The 18175-nt window shown below is 45.9% G+C and overlaps 1 protein-coding gene across 11 annotated transcripts in view; it reads left to right on the forward strand.

Annotated features, from left to right (window-relative positions):
• LOC111255003 (cytoplasmic polyadenylation element-binding protein 2-like) overlaps nucleotides 1-18175 on the forward strand; it is a 256990-nt gene that overhangs the window by 17022 nt on the left and 221793 nt on the right. For 2 of the 11 annotated variants that reach the window (XM_086975997.1, XM_086976004.1), the window contains exon 2: nucleotides 8128-8208. The exons of the other annotated variants lie outside the window; for them this stretch is intronic. The gene's annotated coding sequence lies outside the window, so the exon portion shown is untranslated. The remainder of the gene's footprint in view (nucleotides 1-8127; nucleotides 8209-18175) is intronic. 11 annotated transcript variants of the gene reach the window in all.

Here is an 18175-nt window from a genome sequence, read left to right on the forward strand (position 1 = left end):
TTGATTCCGGTTTCTACCCTTTGATCCCCTAGGTCCTGCCAAATTCGTATTGGCATCGATCACACCTGCGCTCAACGGCACACCAGCACAAGGCAAAGCCAACGTCCGAATTTAAAAAGGAAGCTACTTCATATGCGGGCGTTGTGCAGACCCACAACTCTTTCTGCTGGGTAACGACGGCGGAGCTCCAAAGGAACGGACGGGCGGGAACTTAACGTAGGCGATCAGGCATCCGGAAGCAGAAGAGAAAAACAGAGAAAGAGACCAGGAAGAAGCTTTCTTTGACTTGGATGTTTCGCGAGAACCGTAACATACTGTTTAAGGTCTGACTTGATCTTTGGGTGCCGATTTGTCTATTTGGTAGGCTGTGTGAAAGCCTCTAGTCCAGCCGGCTTCGCAGTCTCATCCTAGCGACGGGTAGTATAGAGCGTACTTAAATTTAACTTTGTTCACGAAATCAAACGCGAAACTTTTCCTTAAAACTTCCTCTATACATCACTAGTGCAATCCAATACGAAGCCATTACGAGTGAAGTCATCGGTGGCAGCATACTTTACGGTCTTATTTGTGTTGGTGAATTTCAGGAAAGAGAATTGTGAGTACTATTTTCATTATTACAAATTTTACGTGATCTTCTGTTTGATATGATTTAGTGAAGGCAACAATTGCGTTCTCCAATAGTTTAAACTAGTGATGGCATAGTCGACGTCATCCGTTCCGTTGCGATCTACACTGCGATACTATATATATAGTAAGTTATGTGAAGCACCTCGTGTAGTTGTATTCAAATATACTAAGAACTAGAAATAGAATAAAGCACTAATGACACTGTCAAACGCTCTTCGGTTCAAGCTTAAAGGTGTATTTCATGAACTGGTCATATTGTCCCATGTAGCTGTCGCTTGTCCTCCATTGACAGCTGCTATTGCTGGTTCTCTCCTGTTACTCCGTTGCTACTGAGAATGCGATACGCGCGGTCCCCTGGGTAAACTATGGCTTTTGCAGTTAGCGTCATTATAGAGCCATTAGCTGGTGACAATTTTCTCTCAGCCGGCTGATTGTCAAGCTTTATTCGTTCACTTTTGTGTGAACTGCTATTGCTCGAGTATTTATTCAGTATTTCTCGCTATAGCTAGTTCCACTTCTAATTCCACAAGATCTGATTCTCGAAGATCCGTACTGTTGAGAGCCGATAGTGACGGATTCGTTTTGGGATTGACGTGAAATCGTCAAGGCCAAAGGTTAAAGCATCACTTAAAGCTTTTACCAAACCAGCCTCAGTTTATTCTGCATTATTTACGTGATTCAGTCTTCGCCTTAGCACTGCTTTTTTTCCAGCATAAACAAAGTCGTCCAATACTTTGAACTAGTGGCGGAAACCTGTAACATCCTTCCCGGCGTAGTTGATAATGTGAGATCAACATATCAGTCATTAGAAATACACTCTTTTATCCTAGGCGAACTTCTAGACATATATGGGTTCATTCTAGACGTTCCCGTACATGTGGGTATGTGTTAAAAGATAACTTCTTGAAAAGACTCGAGAGCCATCTCATAGTGATTCATTGTTATCGTGATTTTGGTGCTTCAATGACAGTATAACCTGATTTCTTCCATATCTAAGGCGCTTTCAATGCTGATCTCCGCTTTCATTTAATGTTATATATCTTCATTCTATAGTACTTGACGAAGCTGCGACCATAAATAATTTCTATCAGCGTTGGTTGCTAAGCAGCGCAGAAATCTGCCGTTGTTGCGCCATCACATGTTACCCTCCGTATCAATAACCTGATCTAAGGTGCTATAAAAGCCTCATGTGCTTTTTAATTTCCCGGAAATCACCGATAAAAGGTGACGTGGGGAGGAGGAACGGAACAGCCGCGGTAAGCCGGTAAGCTGTTTGAGGTACATGCAATAAGCAAATGGTTTCCAAAAGGTCGTCATGTATCGTCTTACCGATAAAATATTAGAGCTTAAAACCTTGTTCGCAAGCTTGGAGTTATTTTTTACTAGCATTGTTTATCCGGTCTATGGACCATCTATGTTGGGGATCCAGTTGGCTTGTCGCTAGTTTAAGTTTTAGCCTCTACATTTATGTTCGTCCGCCAAGATTCGCTGACCAAATGTACTCAGAGCGGTGTCGACTCGACATATCCATGTCCCACACTAACCTAAGCTATACCTTTGGAATCGCGTCGGATCTTTTCTCAGCCTCGCCGACGGCTATTCCATTTCACCAGACCGTTCCTGTATCTTTTCCAGATGCTGAAACGCAGCTGCTGTCGCTGTTGCCGGCTATTCGTCTTACCATTTTGACATTTCAGTATGAATAAGACGGTGTAAACGATACGTAACGCTTCCTAACTTTGCCGACACCAGCGCAGGCAACGATTTGCAACGAGGACAGCAGCGCCAAGAATGTAAAGGACGTGGGTTTTGGGCCTTGCAAGGGTGTAAACGCAAAATCAGAAAGGCATTTTCATGTTTCAGGCTGGAAAGGATGTTAGACGTTTAGACCACGTGCTGCTCGGTTAGGCTAAACTCTGTTTGGCTTGGCGTGGCCTGCTTTGGCCTGGTTCAGCTTTTCGCTCGTCGTTTCGTCATTTCGTGTCGTTTTACATTGCAGCCTTTTCCACTTTTTTGCACAGCCATTGGTGCGACCATGTCGCTCCCCGCCAGCCCCCCTTCCTTCCTCTACGAGCCCGCGCACATTATGACGTATCGTTCCCGCTTGCATTTCTACGATGATTGCTCATTATTTTGTTGAAAGCGACAATGATGGAGCTACAACGACATCTAACGTGCTTAGACAGTCGCACCGGGACGTATTTCTCCCTCACGACACCGCCATCATCGTTAACATTTCCCGCTCTTCAAAACCTAGACACCTCTACGAAGTGAGTTACGTTCATGAAGTCGAAAAAGGAGAGAAGAGGTAAAAAAAAATATAGAAGTGAAAGGGAAAGAGAAATATCGTTTGATCTGATCGCTGCCACTGCTGCAGCTGCCCCATCCTATGCTGTCGATACAGATATTCATTGGGGCTCGTGCAGCTGATGTTCCTGGATAAGATTAATTCTCCGTCATTTCCTTTTTGGTCCCATAGGGGGACCACAAGTCACAATGCGGCCAACTGTTAGGCGTTGTTTTCTGCTACGGGCGACGATTCGTGCAACTGGCATGTAGCGCATGGCTTGTCGGCTGCGTGATGTTTAATGTTTCAGATTTTTATCGCCATCAGCGTACGCTATAGAGGCGCAAATGGCCGATGTGACAGAGGCATCAGTAGCGCGGGGAAGTCGCGAATAGGGAAATTTTTGATACGATTTGAATTGCATTCTTTAAACTGAGCTTCATCTTAAGCTAATAGACAAGTTGTCAGGACGTCCAGCTGACCAATTTAGGCTACAGAGCATAATGCTGGGATTAGGAATTGAACAACGTAGTTATAGACCTAATTGATAAACTTTGGTAATTTTTTTCTTTGCATATAAAATAAAAATTTCTGATCTCGTACTAACCACCCATCAGTGATTCTAATGATCCCGGGTTTCTTGGCCCGGTGTCGTAAATGCCACAGATGCCATTGGCGATGCTCTCAGGCCCTGTCCTGATTGGTCTTTTCAACAGGAAGCAATGCAAAATCGCGATTATCGCAACCCACAATCTGCCCAACGGGTGATCGTTTGTGGGACGCATCTGGGTTTCAATGGCATTAGTCCGTTGTGCTGCAAGATGGGCAAACCGGGGAACGCTAATGGTGCGGCATTGAGAAAAAATGATGTGGCAGTTGATGAAGCCTTTGCTACCATATAGGCGTCATGCGAAATCAGGCATCATCACGAATCAACAAAGAAAAAAAACACTCCTCAAACCAACGATTCGAAGTTAGCTGCGCTAGGCGAAAATAAGCGGCTGACGTTGAACCGAAGTTTCGTGTTGAACATAACGAATTTCGTGGGAACAGGTGGTAAGGTGTATACATCGCCATACTATATATACAACATATGTAAAAATTTAATTGCTACGTATTCCAGCAGATTAGATGCATCAATGCCAAAACAGAAAAAAAAAAGATAGTCCACGCACAACATATAATACAATGGATATAGTCACAGAGTTAAGGCCGACAGGTGATTACGTTTGTTATAATCCGTACTATTGTAGTTCCTCTGCAACGTCTATTTTTCGTCGTTCGAGTTGCATAATCTATATATAATATAATAAATATACGTGTATATATTTGCGAGGAGGCAATAGTAGGTCCCTTACGTAAGGTTTTACAAAACTGATGTCGAACAGCATTGGTTAGGCGGTCGTTCGACTGACTGCAGCCCCATTTGCATTTGAGATCTCTAAATCTTCTCCCAGGTTATTCACCGCACTGCCTTCTGTAGCGGTAGGGGACTGCTTGCTGCCACACCCACCGCCGAGTGCGAGCTAACTGAAGCTAGTGTTGTTGGAAAAGCCGGCAAAACTCTGGGGACCATAAGCCGACTACGCATAGGCTTGCATCTCCAGTCAGTCCTTCAATGGCAACAGCAGTCAGCATCAAAAGCCAATCAGCAAGGAATTGCTGCCACAACAAGTTTTAAAGTACCCGACAGTTTGATTTCGACCCGTATTTCTTCTTTCTGGGCTTTCTCCCCTGACGTATGCCCGGAACTGAACACTTCCAACGAAACGAATTAATGCCGGGTTTGCGTGGCGTGGCCAGCAAGCCCTAGCAACCCCGGGAGAGTGCGCAAAACAACTCAGACGTCGACGCAGAAGCCGCCGCCGACACGCCACTACTACTGCCGCCTACGAAAGGAAGAGGAGATTGCAGAGTGAACGCGGCCATCTCTTCCTACTCGGCTTGGCCTGCCTTTCCTGTCCCTGCTGGGCCTATTTTGCTAAATAAACCGTCACATTACATCAGCGTCCGCTTCTTCGCTGTTAAAAATCTTAGGTAAATAGATGCTTCCCTCCGGTGTTGCTCCCGGACGCACACGTACACAGCGACTCACGCAGACCCATGCACTGACACGCAGAGTTGAATCAGCAACAGCAGCATGAAATAGGGGCCGTCGGTTGGCGAATAGAAAGTTTGAGCGCAAGACCCTTCACGTCACTCGAATTAAACAACAAACTCTGCGAGATAAAGGCAGCGAGAAACAGCGCAGCGGAAACCAATGAATAAACAATTGCAACACGTCGGGTGACTTGACGGCTGAAAGTCAACGTCCTATCATAATGGTAGTAGATTACTGTAGAAGAAAACCGCTATCCCAAAAGTATGATATATCCATTCTATATGCATACAGTCTGGGAGCGGGAACAAGCGAGCCGGTGGACGGATGAGGAGCAGTTTCTTTGTCAGATTTACGTATTTGCGTTTCAAACGATAGAGATATGTGTATATACACATAGAAGGAGAGAGAGGGGGGAGGAGGCGACAAAAAAGGTCTAAAATTCATTGACCCCTGGATCAGACCACGATTAATTCAAGTGGACGGAAAAACCATATTGTCGGTATTTTTAGTGTTGGGTGTCCGGCCGGAAACAATCGAACAGATATATGATCTTTCCATAATCCGTAAGGATCGTGATTGAGGCGACTAGAATATATGTGGGCGGCAGTGAAATGAAAAGGATTTCAATGTTGAAGCGCGAGTTCTGCTCTTTGCAATAATAACGCCGGTAACCGATAGATCACTTCCCATATTCCTGCGCTATAATATTGCTTGAGCGCTTTCTTAATAATGCTGAGTTATACTAAATAATGCAAAGGCAAGTGTAAGCGATGATCGAATTTGGTCAAAAAATTGATGCAAAGACTATAATGGTGTCGTCTGCAAGAAATACCGTGATCCAATACCACGCACGACGAACGCTCTCCTATATAACGTGAGTATTGAATATTTTAAAACTCTGAAATAGAGCTTACCCGATGTGATAAGCTTTTCGTCTACAGTCTGTACGATGGTTAATCAACACTAATTGCTCGTCGTGGTCGTTGTCGTCATCATACACACAGACACTTTTTTGTGGACTCGTTTTTTTCCATTTCTCTTTCCCATGTTTTATATCTATATTTACATTCATACTTTATGCAAATAATACAGTGCTATTCATGTGTTCTTTATAAACTAAGCAATAACTAAACACGGTACACATACATCTTCTGTACAGATTGCGAGGCTACTGACAGGTGCGATGGCCTTTTGGTAGACCTTTTTCCCGATAGTCCTTCAGAGAGATGCGATATATGTAAACGAGTTCCGTAACTACTAAAACAAGCAGCTATAAACCGTCCACTCGAGCGAATGCAAGATCAGCCGAGGCGAGGTGAAGGAACGTTGATGCTACCAATCGTGGGTAGGCGATCAGCCGTTAGGTGTGGTTGGTTAGAGAAGATACTCCCTCCTGTGTTCTCCATCCCTGACCACTGACCTCGCACAGTAGAAACAGCGGAAGGTCCGTCTAATTGTACTCTATCGGCTTATTTTCTATATCCTTCTAGCTACTATTTTTCTGACGCAGTGCAAACAACCACCGCCTTTCTGTGACTGACGTCAATGCTGCCACTGCTGCAGCTGTCACCGTCGCTATCAAAGAGCTCCGAATCATAGCTGGCCGACATATTCTCGCCAGAACGCAAAATCTACCTAATCTTCTGGCGTTTTTCTCTCGTTCCTTGAACAGAAGACGAAAGCAGCAGGTTAGCTCTATATTAACGTCATTATCAGTTGTGGAACGGGGCTTCACGCTACGCCATATCACGACGAAGTGCCCTAACTAGCAGTTCTGACGTGGTGAGAAAAGTGAGTTAATAGGGCAAGTCCAAGTAGGCAAGGTCAGAGATGGTAACAAAGATGAAGCGAACAGTGGATGTCTTCCGTTTGGAAGATGCTCAAACTACTAATCGACTCTTACTCATACGTCAGGAGAGCGTATTTAGTCGTCGCAGCACTCGCAGGGGCGATGGTGGCGGATTCTGAACTGTTTGTGGACTGGCATTTTGTTCTCTTTCGCTTGTTTTTGCTGTAACCCACCATCCTTTCGTGCTCCTGGGCGACGGCGAAGAAAGCAACAGCGGCTGACAGAAAGTAATCCGGGGTCAGCATCGGTTGCAGTAAACTCCGTAGACTGATGGACAAACAACTGACAGCGGTTTCCATCTCTCGAGATTGCATGCTCCCGCCCCCTTGCGCTGTTTGCCTAATTGCCTCTCGTCCATTGTAGGCCGCAGGCCGACCGTGCTTCATCTGCGAGGCAGCAGGCGAAGTTATGAGTCAGCGGCTAACAAACGAAAATTAGCCCGTAATCGTCTGTTGCTGCGCTTGCTGTTGTCACCGCTACTGGGAACTATGATACTGGGGGCGGTTCGAAACGGCCGATAGACAGCAAAGGCAGACGTATGCACCTGCCACGAACTTGGCCTAACATCACGGACCGACACGGACGACAGCTACGACCACAGTCATAATCGCAGAGGCAAAAGAAACGATGACAGTGGCCTGTAAATGAAATAGGCTCTCTCATCAATAGGGTAAAGAAGAAGTCCGAAAAGGAATGCTACAAAGCTCTAGTGTATAGTTCCATGATGATAAATAAAAAATAAGGTTAGGTTAGTCGGCTCTAACAAACGAATGCGGCGGCTTGCCCGCGCAACCTAGGCAATGTCCATTATTACTTAGTTGCCTCTAATGGAGTGCTTGACCGTATGTCGTTTTAACAAACGATACTGTATAGACGTATTCCCAGTGATAACACAGGAATCGTCTATGTACAGTCCTTTCCGAATCGATTTAGCTCAATACCGTTTTGGTCGAGTTTTTTTTTGCAACAATTTGAGATGAGGCGGGTGTACTCACCCCCGTCAGATGTGTTTCCATATAGACCAATATATTTGTGTACCTATAATATATGAAAATTGAAAACCAAGGCAACATTGCTGTACCGGAGGTATAATCCGACAGCTATAACAAATAGAAGTAATTGAACCATAACATGCGGTGATAGAAATTTTTTCAGTAATGCTTAAATTCGTGCACACTGTTTGATCATTTGTAATGTAATGCCAATCAGCTCTATGCAAATGTATTATAATCTAACCATATATTGTCGAAATGCTTTTTACAGGTAAGTTAACTTCGGGTACCCGGACGATATTGGGGGGTTCAAGCGGTATTGAGAGGATCGGTCTAGTTCCTAGCTAATGAGGTTAGAGAAATGAAATAGACGTGGAACCGTCTGTTTTCACAGGTGGTTAGTAATCGACAAATTACGGGTATGATTTAGGCAATGGTCGTTATAAGTAGGTATCTATTTAATTCATCCTTACATTAGCCTATTCGAGCATTGTAAAGTGATAGAGGTAGAATGCGTTTTTTGCGCTCGACTAATTGTCGAAGCTAGCCATGTCACGACGCAGTTTTTAATATGGGCAATTCTATCTTTAGTGTTTTGCAATGAAGTCCGATTTTCTTTACCTTCCTCAGGAACTTTGAGAAGCCATATCACCGGTGTCATTGCTCACCGATCAACTCTATAGCGGGACAAAAATTTTTTTATGCAAAAATTTCTATATTACGCTTTGTAGTCTATTAATAGTTTTCTTGCCGTCTTAGATAGCCACTTGGTTGTTTTAACGTGAACTAATATAATATAAAAAAGCTGTTAGCGTAACATTACGTTGCATGGTGTCTTCAGACCGTCCATTCGAGCAATCTTCGGCGCGCTGGTAAATCGACGAAGCATGCGTTTGGGTCAGCCCGTAGCTCACCTCCAGGCTATTGTCTTGACAACCTCCGACAAAAATGCCGGTCGATGTCATCCATGCTTGGGATCCTCTAGAGCCGCTATATCCTTCTCATTCGTTTGCTTCACGATGCGTCCACCAGCTTGTTGGCGTGTCCACCGTCGTTCGATCCGGCTTATCCGGTGGCACAAGTAGTCGTGCAACGGGCACACCAGTCGTATCCACACGTGATACCAGCGTCCATCGCCAGTGATAATTTCCTGTTTACGTAACCAGGCGATACGCAGTGCAAAAAAGATACGTTGCCAGTGCTCCAATGACGAAAACGATGCTTTGTTCATTATCCAGCATGTAGGTGGTAGTCTGTGTAGGTCTATTGACTCAATCATTGTGTCACTGAATTCCTGTAAATGGTATATCAAACAATTTCGTTAATAGTTAATCAAGACGTAAAAAAAGCCGCGATAGCGCGAGATACGGCTATACCGTTGCATTACAGGATGCAAATATATATATATAAGAGGGCTCAAGATACAACTGTGTAATCCAACAGTGAAACTATGCCCTATCAGTTTGTCAGCGCCGGAGAGTTACAAGGGAACTAGAAGTATTTGCACGTATACCTATTTTTATACGTATTGCGTGTGCAAAAATGGCGCGTTGCTAAAATGCTACAAGTTTCAGCATATTTGCCTTTACTTATGATTTTCTATTTGGCGACCCTAGCGCCAGTTACGTTTTCATACCGTTGGCATGAAAGATAACCAGTCGACATTGGCTTGATTACTGTGACCCGCTATTAATCTCTGTATTCTAATAATTGTTTAACAATAATCTGAGTTCTGCTACGATGTAGAACAGGGCTAATGGGACTGCTTATAGAAAAAAGAATTGTCGTCGCTTTGAAGCGTCACGCGTCTCGATTTTGATACGCGTTGTTTCCAGTCATCGAACCTCCTATAGCACTGCCCAAAGCCTCGAGAGTGTTAGGTCGGTCAAGTTTTCGAGCATCGGTAAAAACGTATTTCAGTGATCAATCACGAAGAACGTATGTAACTTGAATAACTGCGCTCACACGTTACACGGGAACAATCCTTGTTAAGTTGGCGCGCTGCAAAAAATCGTCTCAGTAATAACGGTTGAGCCTGATCGATCTCCATCGTTACCGTCGCTGTATCATCATGCTACTGACTGACCAGTCTATTGTCTGATTTCGCATAGCTCCTTCCTGTCAGTTTTCGTATGGCCCGCATTACAACACGATACGTTTTTCATCAGCAACTCACATTAAGGCGAACGCATAGGTTACGCGAATAGTTAGCCTGTTGGCCTGACGGTCATGAAGCTGCTGCTGTTATCTCCGTACAAACTAATATCTGTGCGAGACGATATAGGCGAAATGCTCTTGAGACATTTGTACCGGGCAGAAGTAGCAGTAGTAGGGGGTCAGGCCGACGAAATCCGTCTCATTTTGCTCGCACAGTTTTCTCGTCTTTTGTGCGCAATTTCTCAGACTGGTCCGTTTGCCGCTATTTCCCCGTGTCCTATCCTTAGTTGACAAGACGTTCCGAAGTTCACTGTGAGCGTAAACTGTACAACATTTGATGCATTGATAACTTCATGCGCTGCTGGATTACAAGCTAATATTTGGTGTTTAATCAGGAACCAGTTGGTTTTTAAAAATGAAACACTTTTTGATCTGCCGGGATTCGCAGGGTTAAGTCACTTTTCGTCTTGCTTCAGTGGGGTGCTGCTGCGCAGGTGCACCACTTCATCTACGACCACCACTTTCCTCCCCGCGGATCCGTCTTCAAGTTTGTCTCTTTTTTCAGTCCACCCCGCTATTCCTGGCTAACCTCCCTGGCGCCAATGTTGGCAGGAACTTGGAATTCTCGATTGCTCGTACGTTGGTTCATTTCCGTTTGGTTTCCAATCTCGCTAGTAAGGCCCCAAAAATCTCCTATTTTATCTTCGAGGAAAGCTGTTCTTCTCGATCCTAGAAACTCTCTTGGATAGGCTTAGGTCCGCTTCTAACACTCGGTCGGCCTTCGCTCAGCAGGGGCGTTCGGAAAGTTTTCAGATAGTTTAAATTGTTTCGTTCCGATGGCTCTAACTTCCGCTCGAGTGGCAGTGGCGTCCGCGTTGGCAAACTTTGGCGGGTGGAGGAAAAATCGGTAAAGGGCGTTAGGTTAGAGAGGGGTTAGGAGTTAACAAAGGGTGGGTTTTTTTCAAACCGGCTCTTTCCCCTTTCCATCTGTCCCCTCCTCAATGCGTGTATCATTGGGCTTCTACACCCGAAGTCCGCAAGGATTGGATCCCTCTTTTTCCTTTTTTGCCCGTAATATTACAGCCAGCGTATTGCAACGTCAACACAGCCGCCGCTCACGAGCGAGCCGATCGTCGTCGATTCTGCTGCGTGTAAAGTGTGAGATTTGCGGATCACAAACGTGCTAATGAAATTCCGCTTGCCATCTGTCCTGGCGCAGCTGCTGACTTACCCATACAATTGCTACGACCCGCAGCGACTACCGTCGTAGTGGCGTTCAGAACACCACAAGAGAGGGGGGTGCGGCGGAGGCGAACCACCGCTAGGGCACAAGGACTCAACTAGACCAAGACGATAGGGGAAACTACTAGCACGGAACGGAAGAAAGGCACCGAAGCAAACTTGGTCGAAAAACCAAAAGTTTGCCCATTCAGAAGGGACCGGCCGATCGTTTAGGGACAAGGCAAGTGAACTCGTCCTGGGCCGACCGAGCTAAAGATCGAAAAAGCAAATGCAGCTGAAAGAAATAAAAAAGACAAAACTCGCGCGGCTGTCGCTTAGTTCAGTTAGTGCACAGCGATGACAGCAGGAGTACCACAAACCCCGGGTTACAGCTGCTAATTCCAGTACCGGCGAACAGCCAAGAAGGGCACGACAATTTTAACGCTAGCAGTGGAATCTATCATATTAATGGGACAATTGGGGATTTATACTCAACTTGAAACTACGTCCAAGCCGAAGCGACTAACAGGGTTAAGCTTGAACCTTATGAAAGTTCAGACCATGGCATATATGGTAATTCCAACAAATCAGCCAGGCAAAGCTGGAGTCATATGGATTATTTCTCTTTCGTGATTTACCTCACTTGAGCAGGATGACCAACAGCATTCGCTAAGATACACTGTGTCCGCTCGCAATGCCTATTATGTTATGATACTCAGCTAACGGCGTCGGTTTCGTTACCTCTTCGAGCCGCTAATTAATATTGACTAATCCACGCTATCCTTGTTTTACCTTATGCAAACCCAATATACGTAATAGACTCAGGATCTGCATTGCTACTCTCGTATAATTTCATCGACAAACGAATACGAATCTATTTCACGTCGCAGCTTACTCATCGGGCTTAATTGCTCCTTGGGCATTTGTAAGATTCTCCACCATCCATGGCATTATGCGTATTTCGTATATGTACCGTTCCATGGCGTACCCATATGGTTGTGGTATGTATTAACATACGACTCTTAGTAAGACGTCATCTTCTTTTTCAGCATTTTGAAGATTGCTTTTTCGCCTCTTTTTTTAAAAGCTTCGGCAGTATTCCCCATGATAGTATGCGCCCCCTTTCTGTTAACACGGCACCCGCCCTTAGCCGTTGTCGTCGCCTCCCATAGAGCAGACGACACTTGGCCGTAGCTGCCGCTGTTACTCCTATTGTAGCCGCTGTTACGCTCGTCCCGCTCGATAGTCATCGTCATTGCTGGTGTTGTATGGCGTCGCTACTAGCGGTTGTGATGGGGCCGGCAGTTGCTGCGGTGCGCAGCCTCAATAAACGTCCCGTCGCCCTCTCAACGAAGAGTTTGGCTTCTTTTGAAAGTGACAATACGACGCAAAAGCGAACGACGGAGAATACAGGGTAAGAGGAAAAGGCGAAACTTGCCATTTTTGGTTTGAAGCGAAGAGCGCCACCATACGTCTGCTTCGTATGTGTAGTAGCGCCGCGGGCACATTATAGCCCGGCGTTCAATGTTGTCGAGCGTTGGCCCTCACTGCGGAGGCGAACGCTGCACGGCTGAAGTTGTTGTCGGCGACGACATATTCGTGCCGTCTTGCCGTTGTTGTTGTTGTTGTTGGCACATTATCCGTTCCGCTGTTATGCTCGCGTTATTCTCTGGCGGAATGGCTGCGTCTAACCGGACCGAAGCCAATCTGCAGGCTACGATAGGTTCAGTAGTCTTTCGTCAATTCCGGACAAATGAAGCCTACTGCTTCCCAAACATGCAGTTTGTTAGGCAGCTATCTGTGAGTAGTGGTGTTCAGATGAGAATAAGTGAGTCTGCATTAGCGGTGCAAAGTTCAGACGACCCATCAGGGACGTTGTCTCATCTAAGTGGGCACCCTGCAGATGAAAACGAATTAGCGTTGCGGTATAACAATGAGAACCGAATGCTGAAGTGAAAAGGACTAGCGAGTACACTCATTACAGAAGGTCATAGCGATTAAAAAAAAACGCTGATACACCATAGTACTTGTATAATCGAAGTTCCAGCTTATGACAGTATTTTCTTTTGTTCTCATGTTATATTTTAGGTAGAATGGAAATTTGACGTTGGAGGATAGGTCCAGAACTGGCGGCTCCAAGGCTATATTGAAGGGCAATCAACTCTACTACCAACTATTATATTCTGACATTTGAAATTGCGGCTAGAGTAACAAAAATCACTAAACATTCTTTTTTTTTTCTTACGGCTCGTGATAAACATGCACCTTGTATCCATAAGTTTCGATGTTCAGAGGCGTTGCATGGATATGTATGTCCGAATTTTACTTTATACTAATTCGCGTCCCATGATATAGGAGTCCCATATGTGAAGATTATTGAATGAACGATGATTATTTACACTGCGAATTGTTTATATCAAATAAAGGACACATTTTCTTCATTCTCTCGTCCTTTTCGCTCTATGATCCCACATTAAACTCAAGTAGCTTATCGATTACGCAGCTGGCTCATGTGGCTGTTTTTACACACGTTAGTACAATGTGCAAACGTCAAACGGCCGCATGTTCGAATGGCCATAAAAGCCAATTGGCTCCCGCCGCAAAGATAAAAGGATGGTACCGTACTCACTCTTCTATACACTAAAGAATGAAAACGCTGAGCGGAACTGGTTGGCTTGATCCGTAGTAGTTGTGGATTTCGGAGGAGACGACGGTGGTGCATGGGTTTGCATCTATTTAGAATCTGTCGCGCTAGGTCATAGACATTGCCTTCCACCAGGTAGCCGCCGCCATCGTCAACGTTGTTGCTGTTGCTTTTCCGTTATCTTCACCATCGTGCCAATTTCGCCTCGAACGGATTCTTCCGACATGTTATCATGTGTCGCCTATGTTCATTCGACGTTTCTTTTTTAGACGAATGCCCAATACGCCACTTGCTTCTGAACATGCTTCACGAGGCTGCCGGGGCCCGGCCTATCCTCCTCAAACCGTCTTGCCTTTTTTGATTTCTCGTCCTCTCGCCCCCGCCCGTCCCAGGTGTTACTTATCGAGTGTTTCAAAAGCTTTCCAATATGCGGCAGCACCGGTTTATCCACAGTTGTCACCAAGCGCCGGTGACATTTCTGGGGACGCTGGCGTCATACTTGCTTAGCAGGGAGGACAGAAAGCTTACCTCAGCGCTAGTAGCAGCAGCAGTTGTGATGGCGACAGTATCTGTACGAGTATAAAACGTGGGGAAAAAGGTGAGGGGTTAGGGTGAGTAAGAGCGCATCTCTTTTCAGGCTGTCATTCGCTTCTGCTGTGTCTCCCTATCCGCTGAGTGGCGGGACGTGAACGATGGGTTGCGTAGCTGCAGGCAAGACTAGCCCGCATGGATGGAACGAAATAACACGGGCGATGGGGCGTCGTAGCAGTTGGTGACAGTGCTGGGAACGTCGTTATGTCGGTGGTGGGAGTGTTTCACATCATCTGGTTTTCAACGGTATGGGAACAACGACAAAAAATGAGAAGAGTGCAGTTTGCACTGCTGGCAGCGATCACCAGCCGCGCAGACGTATTTCAAGCGTACACCCGCTGCCACCCATTCCTATGCGCTGATAAACAAGCGCAGGGGCAGATAAGGTGTCTTTTGAGCATACACCTTGAAGTTTTCTTTGCTCCCGAAGGGGATCCTCTTCTGCGGAGAAAAGTAATTTGTATGTAAAAAAAAAACACGTCTTAATAAAAAGCAAAAGTGTCAGAAGGCAATTTTAGATTCCCCAAGAATATTAGTCGTAGGTTATCCAAGCGTTTATAGTTGTCTATCAGTTTTTAGCAAAACGGCCTTCTTTTCGTGCTCAGGTTAGCGACATCTACGAGTTGTTGCTTACAATTTTTTTATAGCTGAATCTTAAGTTGTCCGAGTTATCGGCTGCTTAGGCGGTGACAGGACTATGTGAGCTGAAGTTTTATCGGATTGGCAAATGGGACAGGTTCTGTGTCTCATTCTACCCAGAGAAGACCCCTCAAAGCTCAATGAAAAAGGAAGCGGGCGGAACAGATGAGCGAAGTTGCTACAATTGCTGACGGTGCCCTCGGCATCTATCATCAGCTACATACCACGTTTCGTATAGGCTCACTCATCTTAGGCGTATCGAGTCTTGATGCAACCCTAGGGATTCTGCTATTTCTACGTAGCAGTCAGAAAGATGTCATTTGCGGATCGAGACTGGTCGGAGCTTGGCTTACGTGGCGTTCGTAGGCTCTATGGGGCTCGGGTCCACACCCGTACCCTCACCTCCTCCTTAGTTCCCATTACTGGCTGCCTTTTTGCTTGCCTGCCAAGCCCTAGAGTCGCATGACACTAACAGAAAACGAGGGCCCTTACGTCGATAAGCGTGTCGCCCTTCTTGTGTGTGAGCCGCTACAGGCTTCAGCGGTTCGATCCATTTGGTCGGTCTCACATTGTCATCGGCAATAAATATAATTTACTTGTCGCTCGATGGCTTCGTAGTGTCGGACGGTCGCTCGCAAATGGCACTTGCCCGCGTCGATACTGCTGTTGTTCCCCTGGTGACTGCCCATGGTCACACACTACGCTCGTGGCGTCGCATTGCAGGTTGGCCACCGGGCAACCAGTTCGCCGCGGCACCTCGGTTGTCCTGTGCCTCGCGTCGCTTTGCGCAGTTCCATTTTCGTCACTTGCTTCGTTCGTCCACCCGGTCGCCAGCAAGCTTGCCACTGCCTTTCGGCCAGCGAAGAAAAGGTGGCTAGTTTCTGAGTATTTTAAAGATTACGTTTTTTTGTCTCGGGGTCTAGCAATGGCGAAGGGACGGAAGCGCCGTTGAATTCTATATCCAGAAACAAACAGACAACAGCCAGCAGCATCGAAGGTCTGTCGACACGAAGGATAAATGCTTTGTTGTTATAGCTCCTCGTTATTGTCGTCATTATGGAACAAATCCGTTGTCGTGGAGTGAACACGCTTTTCGTAACATAGATCTGTTGTGGAGAAAGTGAAGGGCGTGTCAAAAGTTCTGTTCCTGACTTTAGCCTCCATCGCCATTTGGGTTTCAGCATTGTATATAGTGGGCCGGTGATACATGTACAACAGAGATGAGCGTCACTGAAGAGGTCATGAATATCGAGTAACAACAGCAGCAAGACGTCGCTTGGCCCCTAGCTTCACCTCACCAGCTGCGCAGCGAGTAGCGGCAACGACGAAACAAGCCCGCCTAGTCTGAACAGCGAGCGCTACTTAAAATTGGCTCCTTCGTTGGTCATTTGTTCCGTCATCTCGTTGACGTCGTGTGCAAAAAAAACCCGAATGACACCTAAACGACTCGATAGTCATGTTGACGCTTGTTGTAGTTTAGTAGCAGAAATTCGACGGCATGTACATCGAGCAAATACTTGCGGGTAAGTATCGCCAATGTGAGCGTTGGTTCTTCGAATTCTGTTTCCGATGTGCTCAAAGACATTTGATGTAAGGGAGGAGGTTGTGGCTAAGTCGAAAGTACAAGAGAAATGGCGCGAATGAGGCAGCCTGGAGAACCGTGCGTTTTGCCGGCTGAGCTGCTGGCTATATTTCAACAGCTACATTCCATCGAAAAGTGCGTCTCGAGCGAGCCGGGTTCTTGTTCGACCTAACTTATAGAACAGCTATATATATAGTTTCTTTAGAAGAAACCTATCCGTATGTATGTCCTCTATGAAGTATACCCGTCCTAGCCAAGCTTTCGTCCCACATCGCCTGCATTCGTGCAGGTTGTTCGCAACTTCAGTGCGACTTCCATGATTTAGATGACGTTTTCTTTAAGGTCTAACACCTCTTCACGTAGCGGCTAGGTACGATACCTTGGTAAAAAGAACACTCAAGAAGCTGAAGCAAGCAGCAGGTGACAGTAACGTAAATGGAAACCTTGCAAAGAAAGGCAACACTAGAAAATCCCTTTTCTTAAAAATTTCAAGGATTCCATATTGAAGTTCCAAGATGTTTATATTTAGAGGAACACCTTTGGCATCCAGAGAAAGAAGATAAAGCTATTTAATCCACCCATGTTCCTCAACTTCACAAAAAACTAGCAAGATCCTGCACTTCTCAATGCATTATATAATGAATTCGCAACCGTTTATTGCCAATTGACAAGGTAAGCGGGCAACCCTACAGAACGCATAGCATGGCCGCTTCGCTGGTGTCTTGAAGTCTCCTGACGAATATAGACGTAGCACACCAACGACTGATAGTACAAAGACTAGCCAGGAAAAAAAAAAGGGGTTTATCATGGGAGATGAGAAGCAGGGTCTGCTGGCTTTGCGATCCCACAGGTTTGCAGGGCTGTAAGTCACCGAGGCGGATTCACGCTAGCTTTATACTCTCTCTGTTCGTAGTGGGCTCTTGTTGCATTCGTTCTGTAGCGTGTATTGCCTAACTATAATTGAATTGTCTGCAGTTTTTTCAGCCACGCAGTATTGGAGGATGTGGAATCGGGAGAACCGGTGGGACTAGCCTTGAAGGCCGCCACTTCTCAGCTCTGCCTGGTCGTCAGTCGTACGATGACTGTACCGAGAAGTAGAAGAACAACGTAAACTCGAGAATGGGACAAGATAGGCCGAGATAGGCCTATCTTGTCCCATTCTCGGGTGTTGTGTGTACTTGTCTATGTCTGTGTGAGCGCATGGGAATGGGCGAAATCTGTCCTTTGCAAAGACTGTTCGCAATTTAATGCCTATGCTTCTTCCGCGTCGGCCAAAAGGAGGCCATAACAATATCAGCACCGTCGGTTCGTTCAGTGCCTCACTCAGTCGTTCTCTCTTTCTACACTGCTGTAGTGTTACTGCTGACGATTGTACATGCAGGTGTGTCCCTGTTTTGCCCGCCACCAGCTGCAGCCTTTTTCTTAGCCCGACCATAGGCTAGAGATCTGCTAAGTGGTCTGCAAGCTTCCGAAAGCCTTTGCCTC

This window comes from Varroa destructor, unplaced genomic scaffold (genome assembly GCF_002443255.2).
Source record: "Varroa destructor unplaced genomic scaffold, Vdes_3.0 BEIS01000007.1, whole genome shotgun sequence".
Lineage (NCBI taxonomy): Eukaryota > Metazoa > Arthropoda > Arachnida > Mesostigmata > Varroidae > Varroa > Varroa destructor.